The 22,100-nt window shown below is 40.2% G+C and overlaps 1 long non-coding RNA gene across 1 annotated transcript in view; it reads right to left on the bottom strand.

The window, feature by feature from the left end:
* Positions 1-2,728: 2,728 nt before the first annotated feature.
* Positions 2,729-22,100, bottom strand: part of LOC148057486 (uncharacterized) — a 37,025-nt gene continuing 17,653 nt past the window's right edge. Inside the window, exons 2-3 of the long non-coding RNA XR_015699902.1 lie at positions 14,210-14,317; positions 2,729-2,931 (exon numbers count right to left, since the gene is read on the bottom strand). This is a non-coding gene — a long non-coding RNA (uncharacterized LOC148057486). The remainder of the gene's footprint in view (positions 2,932-14,209; positions 14,318-22,100) is intronic.

Here is a 22,100-nt window from a genome sequence, read left to right as displayed (position 1 = left end):
TCTCCATCCCCAATAGCCTTTTTCATTTTAAATGGAGAATACTGATAAGATTCAAGCTCAGGATTATTTTTCCACAATCCACTAGACTTTCTGGGCTACTCTCAATGACTCCCAGATCATACATGTGACTCTGAATCTAGCCAAGAATATTTTTTAATTCTGATTCCTGCAATAGCTGCTCAATGGAAACCTGACATTTCAAAAACTATAAGCTAGGGAGACCTATAAAAGATTCAATTAAAAAAAAAGAAAAGGAAAAAAAAGAGAGCGAGAAAGAGTTTATTATGGACCTGTATGCAAAGCACCACAGGATAAATCCTGAGCCACCCTACCCTCATCACGAGCTCACTGACAGGCTTCACAAAAAACAAATCCACAACACGGACGCGGCAGAGAGAATTCTCCCTCAAGAAGCAAATTCTTTCCTTCTGGGTAGGGGCTGATGAAAGCATCAAGAGGGCCAACAAACACAGTTTTGGGCTGTGAGCAGTTTTGGTATACGATCCTGGTCTGGGCCAGAGGAAAGGTCTAGGTGATCTCTGAAGGTCCATTCATGTTTTTATACCTCCACAAAGACAGGAATCAATTGGAGCTGGAGGGAGAGCAAAGTGTCTTATGGATGCCTGTTAGCAAAGGTAAAAAGTTTGGCCTCTCAGAAATATGCAAGGAGAAAATCTTGTATCACAACTAATTAAATAAGACCTAAGCTTTAACCCAAGATTAGATAATATGGAGATAAGGGCTAGTGTGGCTTTTAGGCAAACCAAGTTGAAAGGCAGCTGTCCCAGCTCAATATGTATTGAACTGGAGAATAAAGATCACTGAAGCATGAAAGGCATAGCGTAAGAGTAGCTATGAATCTAATTACTTGAGTAATTGGATGAAAATATACCCCACCCAAGTTATAAGCAATGGCATTTTTTAAGTAAACTAACATATAAGATGTCAATATATGACAATCAAAAATCTGTAGCATAGCTCTTGGATTTTGTAGGATCAATATAGCTTCTTCTTCTAGTGGTGTTGTAAATTGCTTCCTTCGTATGGGTCTCTATATCATCCTTTAACAACCTTCACCCAGCCCCCCTACTAAAAAGAAATCCAAATTGACTGGTGTTCATGATTCACTATGCCAAAGTGGCATTCAGTACTGTCCTGTTGTCCCGAGGTGTGGATCTTGCCGCAAATCCAAGTGCCCACTGGCACAGGGCTCCAAGTCCCATGACACAGGGCTCTTAGACTCTTGTGGGAGGGTGCGAAGGAAGACCTTGCATCCCTGTCTGTTGTTACTGCTGACAATGTAATTTATGTTAAAGCCAAGCTTTTGTTAGTTAAAAAAAAAAAAAAAAATTGGTTCTCCCGTTCTGATTTTGTTTAAGGCATATTACACATGCAGCACCTCTACAGCCAGACAGCATAACCATACAGTTGAGACAAACAACTGTGCCTGGGCTGTCATTTCAGACTTCTTTCCTTTCCCTCCTCTTGATTTTATTTTATTTTAATTTATTTATGAGTGGAAGAGCGAGGAAGTAAGGGGAGGGTTTAGCTTGGATTGGTCTGAATCGGCAAGGGTCAGAGGTTTCGGATCTTCTCCTAACCGATTTATGCATGCCGAGTTTCATAAGGGAAAAAAATGTTTCATGCTTTCTCCAAGTGGCACAAAAGCACGAGCCTGGTTCTCTTGAGTAACAAAGATTGTTTCTGAGCAGCTTTTCCCGAGGCACCGAGTGATGTAAAGGATGATTGGCAGATTGCGTGGCTCCGAATAAATGAATAGCACACATCTGTTCTTTTTCCTTTTCCTTTTTTAAGCCTCCTCCGAGAGGTTTTGTGTCGGAGCACGCACTTGCAGAGCAGCACCTGTGGTTTGCCGGATCTTTCGAGAGACCTGGCGGCCTGACGGTCCCACGGCGAAGGCCTCACGCAGGAAGCGTTCCCTAAGTCACGAAGCCATTTTCAGCCGGCTCCCTGCCGGCCCGGCGGGGCCGAGGGCTCCATCCGCACGCCGACACCGCCACCTGCCGGCTCCCCGGCCGCGGCGGGGCGACCGACGGGCAGCGGCGGGGCGACCGGTTTCGGGCAAAGGAATGGCTCCCGGCTCCTCTCCTGTGAATAAGGGCTGATGGCTGATCAAAGCCAGGCTGAATACGCTTTCTTTGCGACCTCCTGTGCAATTCATAAAGAGCTAAACCGTGTTGTTTGACCTCACGCGAAAAAAAAAAAAAAAAAAAAAAAAAAAAAGGAAAACAAAGTTACCGTTGCTGTTTTGAAAGGAGGAAAGTCTCGTGATAGCATCCAGAAAAGAGACAGCTATCTCTGCACAGCTGGCCAGGAGATTCTGCTGGATGGTGTTAGTCACAGAAACTATAGCAAAAACTTGCTGACTGTATCTGATTGAGATAGCCTAGCACCCTGCCTTACATCTAGCCCTAATAAGCTCTGACAGTTCGCATTGGGTTTAGTAAACAGACGGTTGCCAAAGGATCATTTCCAGTTATTGTCAAACATGGTTGGAGACCGTATTTACTTTTTAAAGACAATTATTGATCTGCTGTTGCACAGCAGCCATCCATTTCATTTATCCCCTATGCCCCTAAGAACAGTGTCACAAGTTCCCAGTTTAATGGAAGTGGATCATTTGGGCAATAGCCAGTTCCACGTGAGTTACTTTAACTCGTCTGCCGCCATGTTGCCCTTCCCTCGCCATGACTTACTGATACTCCCGCAAAACCTGCTTGATCCTAGCACTCTTCCAACGTCAGCGGTGGGTTCTCAGGCACCAGAAGCGGAGAGGCAAACGTACCTTAGCTCCTGATCTCTGAACAATAATACATGAATGAAGCCATGAGGCATAACAAAAAAGTCAGACTATCTTTCACTGCGTCATTGCCACGGTCATATTCAAGACTTCTGCGCAGAGTTGAAGAACTGTAATTTAAACAGAGGATTTGAATTAGCACTGAAGAAATAGCCATGACTTCTGAATAGAATTTGGTTTTAAACATGTTAACAGACCATGCTTTTTGTGAGCATTTCTGTGAGGAAAGTTTCCTTCGTGCAAGTGTTTACAGAAAACAAATTTGGGGCCCACTACTCTATTTGGCTGATCACAAACCAGAAATGTATTCCACAGTCAATTTAATTCTCTTTGTAGGGAAAAGGAAGCTTTAACATTCTACCTTCCTTTTGGGTTGAATACCATTGAACATTACTATGTTTCTGGTCAAAAACAAACAAACAAACAAAAAAAAACCACCAACAAACCAAAACATAACAAACCAAAACCCCCCAAAAAACACACACATCACATTATTCTGACAGGTCCAGTAGAACATCAAGGCTCACGGAATATATAACTCATTAAATTTCAGCTGACAGATAAAAAAATAGCACCAATAGCACGTAATTTAGGTGACCAATCATGCAGCCTAGGTATCTTCGCATTTAATAGAATGACAACAGGGAAGAATTGGACGATTCACAGGCTAAAACTTGTCCTATTTAGACTTTAAGTAGCACCAAAAAAAAAACCAAAATTTCAAGGTAAACATTCTTCTTGGCTATGATCTTTGTGGCTGTTCATATGACAGAAAGTAATGCTAGTGGTTCTTCAACTAATCTGTATTAAGTTCCACCTTAAGTTCCTTTCTATTAACACTTCCATCAGTAAAACACTCACTGACATCGGTCTATCATCCTAGTCACAGGGACGCCAGAACTACCCATGCACAAAGACAGATTGCCCTGTCGTTATCAACTCCAGGTTTCTTTACACTGTCCCCTGAACTCAGCACCTCCAGAACTGCAATCCGAGAATATTAAGCTAAAGGAATTTCAGCTTCAACCCTGTCTGGAAATCCCTATGTTATTCTATTAGACTCACTACAGTGGTCAACCTAGCCTGGTCTTAACCTGTTTCTGAGTGAGGTCAGCCTAGCAGCTCAATAAGATATGAAAAAATATGAGTAATTTCTTACTTGTCCTGCTTGCTGAGTGGTAATGTATTTATCCAGGGTGGTCCTCTCTGCATCCTCGCAAGTTTTGGAGCTCCTGTACGGTCACATCAAAGTAGCAGCCTGGGCCACAGCAGCTCCTATGACTGCTCACATGCAGACTAGAGGGAATATAGCTATTAAGGTAGCATTTACTGCCCTCACAGCCATTGCACATCCTCTAGTGCCAAGCCAGCAGACCAGATGAAGTATCTCCTTACTGTGATCACATGAACTTATGTCCCTTCAAAGTCACTAAAAAAAAAAAAAAATACTAAAATGCCACTCAAAGTTATCACCACCACCATAAATGTCCAAACCTAAATTCTCACTTCAAAAATTACCACCATGAGTTCCACTGGTTAAAACCCTAGGGGGTAATCAATATTTCTTATTAGCTTTTAACATGCTACTCTTCAATTTCAGGGACTACGGCCTGTGATTTTGAACTACAGATAGGAAAAGAAATAACTAGGGTAGAGAAGATAAGTAATTTCTTATATTTATAATAGCAATGTTCTGAGAGTTTCGCCCTCTTGAAAGTGAGTGGGCGTGCAAACAGAACGCTATAAATACAGAGGCCTTTTGAAGAGCACTATATAAGAAAGTCCCTAATAAATGGTAGGCAAATACCTTGCTCTCAGTCATGTGCATGCTCTGAACGTCGAATCAATTTTGGTTACACAATATTACAAACTATTCTTTTCTTGCCTGGCTTAACAACAACAATAAAACTACATGGAATTTTTCTTTCCATATGAGATTTTCACAAGCTGTTTTTAGCATTGCAATTTTTTTTCTTTTCTACAAAACTGTCTAGAGTATTTCAAACCAAAAGTTTCACTTCCATGCTACATGTTTTAGGGGAAGAAAAGGTTAGCAACGTTTTAAATTTACTATTTTAATAGATCTATGCTGCCCTTCCAAGACTGTAATGTTTTGGAAAATGGACTATTTAGCAACTGATCTACATCCATTCTTAATTAAATGTTAAGTGAAAATGATCAGTGAACATTTTAATGAAAAAAGAATATGGGTCATTTTTGAAACCTGGAGGACCAAAATAACTTTATCAAAAAAAGGGAACAATGAGTTTATCAACTAAATTTACCAGTTCTTTTTTTTCCTTCTGACAGCTTCAGTAGAGGAAAAATAATATATCAGAAAACGTGAGTACTATTTTGCCAACATTTAACTGTTGTAAACTTCCCTACAATGTACTCCTGAGAGCCTGCTAACAGAAAGGTCTGCATGAAATTATTCTCCAGTACTAAAATTTCAAGGGGTATGATTTTATCCACACTATTGGTTTCAGTAGTGGATAAAAAATCAAGACCATAGCTTGTATAAATACAGTTATTAGAAAAAAAGAAGAGTGAGTTTCACGATCTCAGGAGAACAGTATTTCTGCAGATGTAATTAGACACCAAATTCACAGTACGCAGACACTAACAACGTTCACAGGTATGTGAAAGTGTGGCACCCCTTGGAAATCAACAAGATTTTGGCTTACACACAAAATACAAAGTCAGGCCTCTAAATAGTTGTAACCAATCCAATTTACTTATTCACACTAGTGAAAGATCTGAAATCAATACAGTTATCTCTGCTTCCAAATCTTACAATGTTATCTGGAGCATCACAAGACCAGGTACTTTTTTTTACAGATTTCTTAGTAATTCAACCCTGAAGTCATCAATGCATCAGACTTAATTATTTTAAAAGATAGCTAAAATATTGATAACCCCTTGGTTGCAGAGGATAGAGCAAAACCATGAACTCTGAAGACTGCCCCAAAAGCTAGAGGGAAATGAAAATAATTGATTTTAATCACAAATTCATAATTGTTACTGTTACTTATAGACTGTGGCTGCTGGTACAATTGGGCTACCACACACCTAAGTGAGAAGGCATCCCCTCCCTCCCTAATGAAATATGATGCCCTGCGGCTGTGCCCAAACTGGAGATCCTCTCCCTTTGTTCCCCAGGGCCTGGTTCCCAGGTATGCATCCTTGGTGTACTCTAACTGGACCTCAAGTGTGAGACAACCTTGCATGGATTTCCTTTTAGAAGATAACCCAAGTGGTAGCTGAAGACAGACCATTGCAAGCTGCGGTAAATCTGCTGGTCTGCATAATCAAGATACCAAGATTAAAGCTGCACCACCGTCTCTGCTGTAAAGTTTAGACAACTTTTTCTGTAAGTGAGTAAAACTAATGGGGCCTGGATTCCTGTGAACTTGTACTTGTGGTTGGATTCTTTAACATCTAATGAAACCCAAAAGAACTCCATAGGGCATTCATGATGCCTCTCTCTTGCGCAGATTCCCAAAAGTCTAATGCACACGCTCAGCTTGCAGCCACTGTGTCAGCATAGCTATTATAACAACTTTCTCCTCTTCCATACTTTTCTGAAGCTTGTGGAGACTTCATTCCTTCAGAACTGCTACTCCTCTAACAAATGTGGCCAGTTTTCCAAGAGTTTGGACTTCATGAGGATGTCCAGAAAGATGGATAAACATGGTCAGAGACACCATGACTGCATTAGCCTCTTCACTAGGAAATCAAGCTAAAAGACATAACATGTTTGCAGAAGTATGTCCTGAACTTGTTTCTGTCAAGCAGGTGGCTCTTGGTTTTAACATAAAACACCAACTGAATTAAATCTACTTTGATAAAATACAACTTATTTTGAAATGCGCGTCTGAGCACTGCAGTGTTTCCGAGTGCAGAGTTTAACACACTGGCAAGAATGTACTGTATTTTTTTTTCCAATCTATTTCAATTACACTTTTATAATGGCAGAATAATGGCAAGATTAGTCTATTTTATCGTGATTAAAACTTGATTAACATATTAAATAACCATTGTACAGTAATTAACTCTGTTAAATGCAATGTCCAATACATTGTTCTACTTCTGTAGACTTCTAATGAAAAAGCTACTATCATGAGTATGGTTACTTCTTATACAGTGCTTTTAGGATCTAACACAGAGTTTCACTATGGACTGAATACCTAAAGGTATGATTTTGATAGGCTGTTTGGGAAGACTTTATTTTGAAAGAAATTTGCAGATAAGTTACAATACAAACAGAAAAAAAACCACATGATTTAGGAGAGAAATTCCAAACATGCCCTCTGCAATCTGAATACTGTGAGGATATAAAATTTATATCTATATTGTTTAGTAAGACCTGTGTGAAGGTGAATTTTAGATAACCTTCCAGTTCAATGATGTAAAGTGTCATTACAGTACTTTAAAGGATGCACAGGATGAAAAGCCATTAATAGCTATTTGTCACTATTTCACAACTATGGACAACTCTAGGCAAGGCTTTTAACTTTTTAACTCTGTTGTGTCTACATCTTGCAGTGACTTTTTATTCCACTGGAAACACTTGAAATATCTAGTTTCCTCTGTCATGAGCACTCACAGGACCTCAGACATCTGTAGCTTGATTTTCCTCTGCTGCAAACATCTCAAAATACAAAATGGGAGCAGCAGTCACTGTAAGCCAACCCATTTACGCCAGGTTTTCAGCCAACTCTTAAATACAGCTGGGGGATTTTGCGCACAAAAATATATGGACAGAACCGAAATGATTAAAAAATGGATTTTTAAAATCTGCCTATCCATTTCATGTGACGTTTCAAACGTGCAATGGGTGATGACACAAAGTACTCAAACCCAGACTCATTGTGTCCAACTCGGGGCACTTAGCTGAACCACCTCCACTTTCTCAAAGGTCACTGAAAGGACTCATGCACCTCCACATGCCAATTTAGAGACTACGTATAAAAATAAAATGGCAGAAGCTCTTGCTGTGATAGAAATGAGTAATCGCTGCATATGTTGTATCCAATAAAAGATAAAATTGTACTTCAAGAAAAGATATGAACACACAGTTGGGATTTGCCTGTTTCTTCTCCACCCCGTTAGCATGTCTTTTCCTACTTCCCTTGGTTCAAATCCTACAACCTGACAAAAACATTGCAAGAAGGCAAGTAAAATTCAGCTTGGTGTTATATAGCACATTTCCAGATCATTTTATCCACACAAGAGAGACTTGATGAAGAGCAGAAGCAAACAGTATGTCAAGAAGCTGCAAGCTCCTGGCCCTGAGGCACAAAGGGCCAGGAGCTGAGGGTAATAACATAGCTAGCAGGGCAGGGCTTCACCAGGCAGGTGACATGTCCCATTGTCCTCAAGCAAGGCAAGCAGGGAAGGCCCAGGGTTGGTGGCCAGGTTCAACAAAGAGATCACCAGGCGAGTTTGTGGTGATGAGTCAGGTCTGAGTCCAACCCACAGGTCAGGATCAGGTCCAGTGGCAGTAGCCAGGGCTAGACACAGCCCAGTCATCACTGGGAAGGTCCATGGTGACAAGGCAAGCCCCAGGTCAAGGCAAGAAATCAGTTCATGGGTCATGGTCTGGATCAGTGGGGCCCTTGGCCAGGCACAGGCATAGGTGTAGCTAAGCTGGGGACAGGCACACCTACAACATAGCTCAGGCAGAAACTGCAGATCCAGGGCTGAGTTTAAATAGCCCTCCAGAGCCCATGGGTACAGGGTATGGCTTGAAACCCCAGATGAGGCTGGTCAGGGCTGTTAGACTTACTAGTGTACTAAGGGCCTTGACACAGTACAAATGTGTCCTAGGCTATTTTTTTTTTTTTTTTTGCGAAAGGACAGAATGTCATGCTTTTGAAGAAACACTTAAGTGAATGAAAGGTGCTCCCAGGCTGAAAAAACATGCACGCAGAACACCACATCTCAAGTACTCTTCTTATTCATTTGGCCTCACCATGATGACAGTATTTCACATGTTGGGAGAACAGCATCTCCAGCTATCCCCAGATACCATGCACCAGACATTGATGATCGGACATCTGCCAGTCATCTTCACTGGCTGCCCAGAGTCCTGTGTGCAAGAGAGACAGAGGTGCCACACAGCAGCTAGGTCGCCCATGCTTATAGCAGAGACTTGCCCTCAAGAACACTCCTGCATCCCAAGATTCCTAACCAGCACAGCTCCTCCTCTGTCATATCACCTGGGTACATCCAAGGGCAGGGTCTCCCTCTTGGCGCACCATCACGCATGTCTCTGCTCACTGTGTGATTAGATGCCTGCACCCCTTTCCTCCCTTCCTGTGATCCAAGACAGGCCGTTGCACACATTGGGACTCCAGGATGCTGAGAGGTTGCCTGTGTGGGATGCAGTTATGCTGAATATTTTCATACAGCTCGACAGAAACGTAAACGTCAGCAACAAGTATCTTTGTCAGCTTTCCAAAGAATGAACAATATACTCATTCACAGACAAAAGGGATTGTTTCTGAACACGATCTCTGCCTTGAGGCTTTAGGACAATGCCTTTTTAGTGGTCTCCATACAAACTTTGGTTGAAATTATGTTACTAATTGGCAGAATTTTTTCATTAGAGCACCAAATGGCAACCTTAATGCACAGGATATACAGTCATTGGCTTTTACTTTGAATTTATTTTATTTTGTAGAGTAAAAGAATCAGCGAGAAGATGAACTGGTTACTACAAAAAGCATGATAACTACTTCAATCGCTAGGTATAAACATAGAGTAATTAATCAATTAATGTAGCTCACATACATCAAGGAAAAGATACAGTATATATGGTGAAGTCAGCATAATTGTTTTTTATAGTTTTATGAATGATCTAATGTTATAACTCACTCAAGTTGCTCCAGATTTACAGCAATACATAAGCAGAAAGTAGAATCAGAACCTAAATGAAAGAGCTAGTCCACATTAATGAAAAAAAGGCAATGGTTTCTGGTGAGAGACTTTGATATTCATTGTGGAATAAAAATGCATCATAGGTTTCCACAGTCAGAGCCTGAATCAGAAAAGCAAACCTATTCAGCAAGGGCCCTTAAAAATTAATTATGTATTCATGCCCATATAACTTTAGCACATGTTTACAACTAACCATTAGCTTGAATGCATTTGGGAAATAAGAAACAAATTCTGCTGAATTTAGAATAAGTTAAAATGGTCACAAACACTTTTTAGCTTTTAATACTTTCTTAATGAAAAGCTTTATCATAAAGGGCATTTTCAGGAATAATTAACTTTACTACTACTAGGAAAGCACTTTCAGACCCTCTGATGAACCATTTCATGTGTTGCTATTCCTTGCCATCCTTTGCATTTCCAGTACACAATTCTTGGTTATGGCTTCATCAGAATGTTTGTACATATACATATGCATATTATATGAATAAATTTATTGTTGTCTGCAGCTGTAAAAGGTAAACTTTAAGAAAATTCAGTTCAGCTCAGAAGTCTGAATGCATATCCTCAGTGTCTGAGCTCCAAAACTGGAACAAACATCTATAAACATCAGTCTCCTTTCAAGGCTTCAGAATTTCCTCTATCTAAACCAGGACTAAATAGGGTTTGGTTTTGGTTTTTTTTTTTTTTAAATGCTTCAACTTACAATCTGGAGAATAGAAATACAAAAGAAGATATATTGAACTGAATTTAGAAAGGAGCGGAAGTTATTCATGAGAATTTTGAGTCCACAACCCCCCCAAGTTTGATAACAGCTTATGCTTCATGTGAAAGTGTGTGTTCACCAGCTAGCTCCCCTATCCATAGGCTTAAATGGCAAGTCCATGGAAATAAGTGATTTGATTCCTTGGAAACAATTAAACTGAATCAATTTCTAGTTATCTTTGGTCATGTTCCTTAAATTAAAAGAAGCAAACAATTTTATTATTTCATAACTGGGTTTTCAGTTGAAGAAAGAATCATGCATTTATGATTCTGAACAATGCTTATACTCTATACTCTCATCTGAAGACTTCCCCTGATGTTGTATGTGTAGTTGTGTGGCATTGATTTCAGAATAAACTTCTAAGTCAAGGTGTGATCAGTTATATAGACAGGCTCACTGCACTTTCTTATATCTGAAATATCCCTGGAGGCTTTTAGCATTTCTCAATGTCATAGATGTTAATCTTTATGGAGCTAAAATCCAGAATTACTGAACATAGAGTATCTCACTTACTTCAAGCACAGTACACAATAATCACAAGAAGAATCCTATAATCCAAAATACAAGATGCACATAGAGACAAATCCACAGCCTACCGAGGTCAAGGCCCATCATAAAGCTATATTATTCCAAGACCATGAATTCATTCATTTGCTATGACTTTCCTCTCAAAATTCCTTCTTGAAAAGAAAAAAAATCTGTTCCATAATAACAGCAAAAATAATTTTAAATCTCAAACATATTCCATCTTAATGTGTTGTATTGATATTTCTTTAAATGATTTTAGAAGTCAAAATAACGAAAAATCCATAAAGGAAAACTATATATAATGAAGGCAAATCAAAGTCTTTTAACATATCTGAATGCTATTCAAAATGAAATCTTGATGCTTCAAATAAATACCAAAAGGAGGAATTGGGACCTGCTTAGGCTGGAAGAACAAGTGTTGACTAAAATGTTGATAGGTACTTTATGCGTAACTTGTAAACTCATACCTCCCAAACACCTATGAAAACATCCCTGTAGTCCAAACTGACTCAAAGTTCTGTGACTCAAAACATTTTTGCAGCAATAGGGTTAAATTATTAACCTGAACTGTGTTGCAAAACACAGCCACCTGTGCAGATTGACCCTAATCATACTGGTTTTGTACCAGAACTAGATCATACCTGCTCACTCCACCACAGACGATAACATAAAAAACAAAAAGGTTTAAAAAAAACTTTGATGTTAACTATAAGAAAGTTAAAACTTGTTGAATGAGAAGGGGGAAGGGGGGCAGAGAGGAAGATACAGACGCTTTATAATCTTCAATAAATGGTAGTGGATTCATATTTAAAGTTAGGCTGACACTGCTGCTAAACCACAGGACTGGGATTCAGGAGATTTGGTTTGACAAATTTTGACACACTGCTGCCTGTGTCATAGACATGAAATGTGATTTTAGATGAGACACCCAAATCTTAATTCAGTTACATACTAACATACATATTCACAGGAGATTAATTAGATGCTTTTGTTGGACAGGTGTTTAAAGCACCTTGCTCAGTCAGGGCAAACCTTATTCTGTCCCCAATCCTACAGCATAAAATGGGAATAAAGGCATCCTGTATGCACCTTTTTCTCTTTGGATTGCCCACATTCCAGAGCAAGGGCTCTTCCTTATTCCCTTGTCCTCTGCTTCCTTTGTACATCATCTAGCAGAAAACGGCTAGATTATTATAAGGCCTGGAGACCTTTAAAGAAAGTGATACACCAGTAAGTACTTAGCACACACTGCATACACTCTGTACCAGAACCATTTCTTACTGTTAGCAATAACTTTTTGTAAAAGACAATGTCAGTGTACTCTCAAGGAATTTGGACAGTTTTCTAATTAATTTTCTGAATATTTGTAGCGCAAACCAAACATCAGCAAATTATGCTTAGAGTATTTGGAACGCTTCCAACCTCATTTTCTTATCCTCTCCCTCTTCTTTTACTAGAAGAGGCAGATACGGTTAAAATATCACAACAAAAATATTTCTTTAAAGAACACTTGCAGCAATTGCCTTTTCTATAAACCTTATTCTTTCATGCTTAGGGTTGTCCTCAGCTGATCTTGTTTCAGGTCAAGAAGTGACCCGATAAATGCAAGAAGCAGATACTCTAGACTTGCTTCCTAAGTATAGTTGAATACAAGGCACTTTAATGCTAGTCTCTCAAGAGCACTTATGAGACAGGGAGAAAGAAACACTTAAAGAAATTATTGATATACTTGTTTACTTCAGTATTTACAGCATTACCCTTAAAATGAGCACTTCACCACATAAAAAAAAAAATCCATGGTACATATAAAATTTTACATTGAAAGCAAATCAAGCAAATAAATAATTGTCACGGTTTAACCCCAGCCAGCAACTAAGCACCATCCAGCCGCTCACTCATTCACCCCCAGTCTCATGGGCTGAGATAGAGACAGTTTAATAGGTAAAGCAAAAGCTGTGCACACAAGCAAAGCAAAACAGGGAATTCATTCACTACTTCCCATCGGCAGGCAGGTGCTCAGCCGTCTCCAGGAAAGCAGGGCTCCATCATGTGCAACGGTTACTTGTGAAGACAAACGCCATCACTCCGAATGTCCCCCCCCTTCCTTCTTCTTCCCCTGGCTTTATATGCTGAGCATGATGTTATATAGCATGGAATATCCCTTTGGTCAGCTGTGGTCAGCTGTCCCAGCTTCATCCCCTCCCAGCTTCTCGTGCACCCCCAGCCTGCTCACTGGTGGGGTGGGGTGAGAAGCAGAGAAGGCCTTGACTCTGTGTAAGCACTGCTCAGCAATAACTAAAACACCCCTGTATTATCAACACTGTTTTCAGCACAAATCCAAAACATAGCCCCATACTAGTTACTGCGAAGAAAATGAACTCTATCCCAGCCCAAACCAGCACAATAATGCAGGACTATTTCAGAATATCTACTCACACTGAGTCACAATAGTACTCAGGTCTGTCAAGTTTAATTCAGGACTTAGGACAAAGGTCTGGGTAAGAGTCTCATTCAGGCCCACATTGTACAGCTCACAACATGGAGGCAAGACATCTCCTTGCACAGCACTGCAGGGAGTAAGGCCAGTGGTGTCCTGGTGTGGGTCCCAAACATGACAGTTTTCTCAAATGAAGCATACTATTTGCAGATTTGAGAGCTAAGGGGCAGTGCCAGGCCCCTTCTGAAAAATGACCTCATCTAATCTTCAGGCAATATCAATAAGAAAAACAGCAACATGACAAACTCTTCTCCCAGAACTGGTTGTGGTGGCTTCCTTCATAAAACTCAGAGGTGGTCTGCACTGATATCCACAACAATATCGAGTCCTGCAGTACAAAGCAGAGACTGAGGTTGCCAAATCAAACAACCAGATCCATCTACCACACCACTAATTTGAATTTGACTTCTATGTTAAACATTATCTTTACTATAGTCTAATGCTGTCTTCATAATACACCTCCCACAGAGCAAGCAACCTCTTTCACTAGCTCAGTTACCAACCTCAGCATATAGACCCTGTAAAAGTCATTACGGTAATGTAATTTCTAGTACTCGCATTTTCACTATAGCAAAATCTCACAGGGATCAGACCCACTTATGGTCTTAACTAAAACTAGCCATCTGACTTAATTAACATTTAGAATTCATCAAACCTTGCAGGGCTCATACTGGGCTCTGGGGCAGCTTGGCGGTGCTCACATTGGGCTCCTGCTGGGTCTATGTATCCGGTAACAGTGTTATTCCACCAGATGACACACTTGCTGTGAAAGCAAAGGAAGAATGAAACTAAAATCAGTTTCACAATATCTCCACATCACGCAACAAACCACACAGCACAGGGAGTACAAGGAGGACAGGAGGCAGAAATCCTGAGAGTAGCAGGAGCCAACAAAAATGTACATTGCCCTTGTAAGTTTGCTCCATAAATTCTAACCCAACAATAGTTGGGTCTTTGTTAAATACCTTTCTGTGTAACACAAGTCAGTTCCGAATGTATATTTCTTTCTCTCTCTATATATATACACATTAATATTAATAATATTAATAGCAGCATAAATCTTTGTTTCTCTGAAGGTACCACAGACCATGGAAAAAAGTTTCCCATAATTAGGAGTGGTGTCAATAGGAAACCAGAGAGACTTAGACTTGGCCCATCCAACGTATCTAGATTTTTCAGGACCCAAGTTCTATGCTCAGGAACAGAGCATAGAATGCTCTGATGGACAGACAGCTGCTGCTCATGGTGTTGGCTGCTTCAGCTGGGCCTGGGGCAGACCTATACCCTCATTTTCTTTCATGATCTTTTCATAGCATATACTTTTCACACAATCCTGCTTTGCATTTCTTCCTTCTTTGTACCCGAGTGGCACCCAAGTAGTACCCAAGTAACCACCAGAGGCACAGGATCCTTTTGATGAATTTAATGCGTGATGGCTTGATTAATTAGACTTTATGAAGTGTTTTATTTTTTTCTGCACTATGTGAAAATGCAGTTGAATGTATAAACCCTGTTCATTAAGCACTAACATGAGATTAAAGACATTCAAGATGTTTAAACACAGCAATGTTGAAAAAAAAGGAAAGCATCAGCTGTATAAATATACTTTTCCAACATGCAAAGTGCAATATAAAGGCAAACTTCAAACGTTTAGCATGAATTTCCCCCACAATTTGAATTCTTACCTTCCTAAAGCTTCAAGAATTATCTTGCACTTTGAGGTTCTCCATTCTTCAGGGAGTTCATTTAATTTCTTTATATTCTTTTTTATTTTATAAAGAGAAGGACCGTAAGTCCTACATTTTGTCATATTTGAAGACTCCAGTATTGTCAAGACACAAAGCCTGTACATTCTTTTTACTGTATACCAGTTGCTGCAGGCACTGAGAAGGGGAGATGCAAGTGCATGAGAAAGGCAAAAATACTGAATTCTGGCACAGGTCTTTCCTCAGAGAATATTAATTTCCCATGGGACAAGCAAAATATTTGGTGGCAGTGGAAATCTGACAACTCTATCTATCAATCCAACCAAGTTTATCATGAGGTTTAAGCATTTCTTAACTGTCAAACTAAAACATGAACCTAGAAATAAAAAACTACAATCTGAAATATCTGCCAGAAAGCATACAGGGAAAAAAAAGGATACAAAAGATGACTTCCAAACCATAAATAATATTTTTTGCAGTCATGCTTGCATCCTTATTCCTGAAACCAATTTAGAAAACAATTGGACAGGGCACCCTGGGAATAAAGAATCATTTGCCATTAGACTTTAATGTGTGATTACTTAGTAATGTAATTGAAAGCATGACTGTAGCACATTGCCAGCTTTCTATTGCCAGGAGATTACATCATAAATGATACTGAGTATTTCAAATCATTTTTTTATTCCATATTTGTTGTGACAAGAAGTTTTACTTAATATTTGAATTCGTTTTTCTTTCTCAAATACTGCAGGATCAAGGGTTTACAGGAAGGAGGGGTGGGGGAGATAGCTCTCAGTACATCATATTTTCTCGTGTTAATCATGAAATAACTAATTGCCATGATTGTGTTGGGAGATTTGTGGTGGAGGCTGGTGATGTCTGAATGTGGGCATATATAACTGACACAATGATGCACTTAGGGCTCTATTTGTGGCTCTGATACTGTGAATCAGAGTAAAATCTGAGAGCTAAATGTGCAGCCTATGTCCACTGGAGCAACTCCCTAGAGATGTGTTGAGCTGTACCGATTTTAACCTCCTGAAGACCCAACCCAAACCACAGGTACTCCATGAAGCTTCCTGGTGTTTAAGGTTAGATGCTCAACCAAGGTAGCCAGGCAAGGCTGAGTGGGCTTTTGGAGGAGTCGTGCCTATTTACACCTGCTGAGAACCTAGACCACCATACAAAGAAGGCTGCACTGACAGCAGAACTGCAGAAACTCAAGGCTCTCCTTTCCATGTAAAAGTATTGACTCAGCAGAGCGAGACACTTGTCTTCACAGTCTTTCCTTCCAAGCATCTTGTGACTTCAACAACTGACACACCAAAAATTCAGAAGGCTTTACTGGTAAGGGGAGCTTGTCCTCCCAGATCACCTGGTATGGCTAAGACACCCTGTCTATGCAACTCCTTCCTTCTCTCAGTCCATCTGGTGTGCACAAATTACTGTCAACAGAAAACAATGAAGGGTTCAAGTTTTTTGGCTCACTGGGAATTTTGCCCATGTAGACTGGGGGACAAATCATGCCCTGCTGATCCTTATTCAAAGAACCTATGTCACCCCATCCACTGGAGCCACACTCCCAAGAAACTTGCCCAGCCCAGCAGTCCCCCTGTGCATACACCATACTCAAACACTATCAGGCAAATTCAGTACATCTGTGCTGCCGCAGAGCTATCATCAAATGCTACATCATGCATATTTGATTGTTTGATGCCTTCAGATCCCCTAAATTATGCATTTCAAATTTTAAGGCCTGAGCTTCCTGGGATTTAAAAAACATTCTGACCAGAGAATTCAAGAGGAAACTGCGAGGAACTGAAATTCACAGTGATTTCCTCTCCCTTGCAGCCCATTCTTGCACATTTTTCATCAACAAGCAGGGAATGGAGCCTGAGTAAGGATTCTGGCATTTGGCTCACAGACTTTGTTTTGTCTTTATCCTAGTTTACTGAATGTCAGATGACCACAGAGGCAATACAGAAATCCAAGAACAGCGGATGTTTCAAAATGGGATTTATTGTTCACAGGCAACTGTCTCTCTCTTCTGTCACACCACTAGTACCGAAGCCAGGAAGGAAAGAATAAAACAATAACTGCAAGGTGGCAAGGAGTCTTCCCTTCAGAGGCTGATTCTGGACTAACTTTCCCTCCAGTAGAAAACATGACTGCATCTTGAGAGGCCCCCTTCAACTACAACATGCAATTCATTTTTCAAGAGCAACTTTTTATTACAAGACTTCTTATAAAACTTATTTGCTTCCCAGCTGCTTTTACATAGTTTCTTAAACTGTTTTCACAGTATTGAATGATCGGAACAAACCAGATTACTTCCTTCTAATTTGTCCTGGTGACCTACTGTATACGTTAATAAAGGGATATTTTTTTTGCCTGTAGCTCTGTTTTCACTGTAGAAAGCTATGCCAGTTGCATTAAAATACTTTTAACCTATTCAGTTCATGATGGTGGAAGTACCAGAGCCTTCTGGGCTTTGTAATATAATAGCACCCCTTTATCATGTTGAATGGTTTATTGGAACCAGCTTGTACAGATGATTTAGTTTACCATAGCGAGGCCACTACTGCAGGGCTCCAATCTCCGTTTGGGGACTCTTCTGTAATTTTCAACATTCCTAGTTTGGCATGGGAGTGGGTTTGTTTTTTGGGGTGTTTGCTGGTTGTAGTTTTTTTGGTTTTGTTTTTTGTGTTTTCTGTGGTTTTTTTGCTCTGCTGCCTTTTAATTACATTAATTTTTTTCATGTAACTTCAATTATTATTTGCATTCTTTGCCCTCTTGTTATATTTTTAAGATGAGAGCTGGTCCAGATAACAAGCATTTTGTGAACAGGTGATGTCTACTCATTTTCATCAAAAACAGGAATTGGTTTTACCCAAAACGAGTCAGAAACATTTTCCAACTCTATTGCATGTAGAAATACTAATATAAGAAATATTACTAGGACAAGCATCTTCAGCATTCTGCAGAAAAGGACAGCCATGTCACAGTTCTAAGATCACACACGGACTGTGTCAGCTAATGAATGTGGCGACTTTATGTAGCAGCTAGCATGAGTTAGGCGCAGCTAGCATGGCTCTTAGCACAAGTCTGTGAATTTTAACCTACTTTTGCTGTAAAAGTAGTAGATGAAATACAACCACCCACCTGTCCCAGGCAACCAAACAGTTTTGGTGTGCTCAAGGAAATAGATGGCCAAACTACGCAAACAGCCTGTTGATCATCAAGAATTGCAAAAGTGTCCAGAAGTGTCTGGAACAAGCAGACTGTGAGTGCCACCAATGGCAACAGTAACTCAGAAAATGAGAGCACAGTTTATGCAGACCACTCAGCAGCGGTATTGTCTACCCAGTCCTCTAAGGACACCCAAGAGTACCACTGTAACTCAGAGTTCCCCGGTACTCCCCAGAATGCCTCTGGGGAGGCAACCCTACAGCCTTGCACGAGGACCATCCACCCAGCCTCTGGGAAGGGAGGAGAACTCAGGAGTCCGCATAGCCCTGCAGGAGGACTACACATAAGACAGCTGGAACCACTACACTCAACTGCCCAACCTCACCCCCAGGCCACAGCCTCTCTCCCTCAGGACAAGGAGGTCCTGTAAAGAGCCCCTACGCTGACACACCCAGCTTCTGTCCTGTACTACAGCATCTCTCCCCCAAAAACCCAGGGAAGTTCTGTAAATTGTAAAATTGCATGCATCTGTGATCAAAGTGTCTTGGTATCCAAATCTACTTAGCCTCTACACTGTCATTTAGTCTTAAACCATGACACTTCAGCAGAAGAGAGAACTCCTTCCAGGGCATTTAATGGAATCTCTGCACCTGATAATCTGCTGCGGATCTCATAATATGATTCTGTGTCTGAGTATATTAAAAATCACATAGATGAAAAGACTCTCAGCTTACAGAGGAGTATTCAAAAACATATCTCAACTTTCTACAGTTTTTTTATGATTACACTTAACATACAAAAACATTTTATTTGCATTACAAATCAAGATTTACCCTGAATATATAAAAGAACATTCAGTCAGTCTCTGTGTTACTTTGAAAATTTTTCTTAAGTGGAAGACTTTCACAAACTTTAGTGCAAGATGTGCACTGGTACCAGAGAGATTGGCTCCACATTCCCTCTCACCCCAACAAAGCGCAGCTGCCTCCTTTACCTTGAGCTGTCCAGCAGACGGGATTTGGCTCACAGTTTCATTTGCCTTTGAAGATTTCCTAAAAGCACTTATCTAGTGCAATACTCCATCTCTTGAATAATTTTTATGAGGGACAGGCACAACAAAGGGAATTTTGCATCCTTTATCTAAAGAATCCCCTGAAAAGAGTGCAAATAAAGAAGACAATTTTGAGTATGCTATTTTTTTCCCTTCCAGAAGAGAATCTGACAGTAGAAAAGTCTCAGGCCAAACCTAAGAGACTTGCTAAGCATCCCTGTAGCACTGGTGTACAAAAGAATGGGAGGAGCAAGGAGATAAAGAAAAGGAGCAGAGACTGATTGGCTGTGACTTTCCAGAAGTGTGCTGATGGACAGAAGCAAACTCTTTCAATGAAAGCACAATGAAAGGACAAAAAGCAATAGTTACAAATAGCAACAAGGGAAATTCCAATTGGGCATAAGAAAAAATTTCCTTACAATAAGCATGGCTAAGCACTGAAACAGTTGCCCAGAGAGGCAGAAAACTTCCTGCCTTTGAGGATTTCCAGATCCTTGTGTAAGTGCCTGAACATCCTTATCCAACTTCAAACAGGGCAAGCTGAGCAACCTTGAGCAGGAAGCAAGATCTCCAGAGATTCCTTCCAATTTAAATGTTTCCATGATTCTTCTATTCCATGTCTACACACTCTCACAGGAAGGGTGATAGTAGACATACATGGTTACAGGGTCTACAGTCACTGGTACAAGTGTCACTGGGTACTGTCACTGGTACAGGGTACAAGCTCTACTGTCACTGAGACAATTGAAGAAAATCAGCCAAAAAGGCAAACTGACAGACTTCCAAGAAAGTAAATTATTTCTACTGTCTGGTGTACAGCAATTATGTCTTGATGCAGAACTAAGAAAAATCTACATTGGCCTCGGACAGGATATTGCTCTGTAAATACCTCAGAAAACACAATCAAAGCAGCTACAGAGGTGGACATGCAGTAAATCTAGAAGACGGAAAAAGAATCTATGTGATATATATATATATATAAAACCATTTCAATAACTATCCATCCTTCTGAAAATATTACCCTCACAGTATTGTCAAGGTCAACGAAGCTTGCAGTATCTACTATACACGTACCAGTTGTGAACATTAGATACCCAGAGCAGAGCTAATTCTAGTTTGAACTCATGCCATTTTCTTCCACTACTTGACTTCTCTGGATCAGAGGATGCGAATTGGCCTGGACTCCATCAAATCTGGGTAGTTTGTCTAATACAGACAAATTTCTTCTGGTGACATGCTGGTAATTGAGACCACCAAACACATTATTCTGTTGAACTCCCGTCACATGTGAATCCAGGTTCACAGAATTACAAGGCAAAGACATAATTCCAGTTGACCACAGAGCCTCCAGTATGTAAATTAGATTTGGCTAGTTCTGTACAACAGAGCTATCAAGTGAACTGGTGAAACATACCATAAGAAACCAGATACAACAGCCTGAAGTAAACTACAGTTAGTTTGTCAAACATTATAAATACGGTTATATTGACTTAAAAAAATTATCCCTGCCAGTTAGTCCAATTTGGGGAATTACTTAGGAATGCTAGCTCATGGCTCAAAAAGTTTTGCCATAGTTACAACACATGGAAGGTATTAAGTGAATACTCCAAAATTCTTGTGGGATTCATTTTTTACTATAGGTCAGGACAGGTTTTTATATTTTCTCTCTTACAGCTTTTTGTCTTTTACTACCCCTATCACTACACCAAGCGCAGGCTGGGTCCTGGAGAACTCTAACCCCTCATTCTAACCCATAACCCATCAAACACCACAACCTTCCCCAGTTCAACATCTATAAACCCACCAAAACCACAGCTATATTACTTTGTGCTGATTTCTTTCTCTCATAACTGAAGTGAATCACTACTTAGGCATCTTAGGAACACCCTCTTGCTGCAAAGAAAACATCACCAATTAAGCACTTGCTGATTTGAATTGCCTGGACAGCTACAGAGAGGCAAAGTAATCTCCTACAGTATTGGCAGAGATGTCATAGGCCAATATAGTTTATCTATATCCACCTAGCCCCATTGAACTCTACAGAAATTATGCTCACTGAAGAGAGATTTCTACAATTTCAAGATACAGTCAAGATCCCCAGAATATTCTGGGTTATCAAAGAGCCTTCTGGCACATTTAAAATAAGAACAGCAACATTAGCTTCATCACCATCACTGAACTTGATAGTGGGAAATTACATCTAGAAGCTCGAATTGTATCAAAAAGAAATTCCTGTACAGCATCACTTTGTGCTCTTAAACCACTGCTAGTTTTTGCCCCAGAGACAGGATATACTTCAATGATGTGTGAAGTAATCTCTCTGTATACTTCGTGGTTGGGTTTACAATTCTCTTTGTCATTCTTCAAGATAAAATGGTAATAGCCAGAGGAAGGAGTTTATATTAGAGTAGGGTGTTTGGTTTTGGGGTTTTTGTTTGTTTTGTTTTTTCCATTTTTGTCTCCACCAGAATCAAGTGTTCCTACTCTAAAAAGCCTTCCACAGAGTTGGCTGTTTTCGATGCTCCTTGTTCTGGTATCCATCAGCACAGTTCTCTCAGCAGCATGTAGTCTCAGGTTTTACCCCAGTGCCATAGAAATGG

The sequence above is a fragment of the Nipponia nippon genome, unplaced genomic scaffold, assembly GCF_047370975.1.
Source record: "Nipponia nippon isolate SJK-2023a ecotype South Korea unplaced genomic scaffold, ASM4737097v1 scaffold_1, whole genome shotgun sequence".
Classification (NCBI taxonomy): domain Eukaryota; kingdom Metazoa; phylum Chordata; class Aves; order Pelecaniformes; family Threskiornithidae; genus Nipponia; species Nipponia nippon.
The sequence above is the reverse complement of the archived record's forward strand: the minus strand, read 5'-3'. Positions and strand labels throughout refer to the sequence as shown.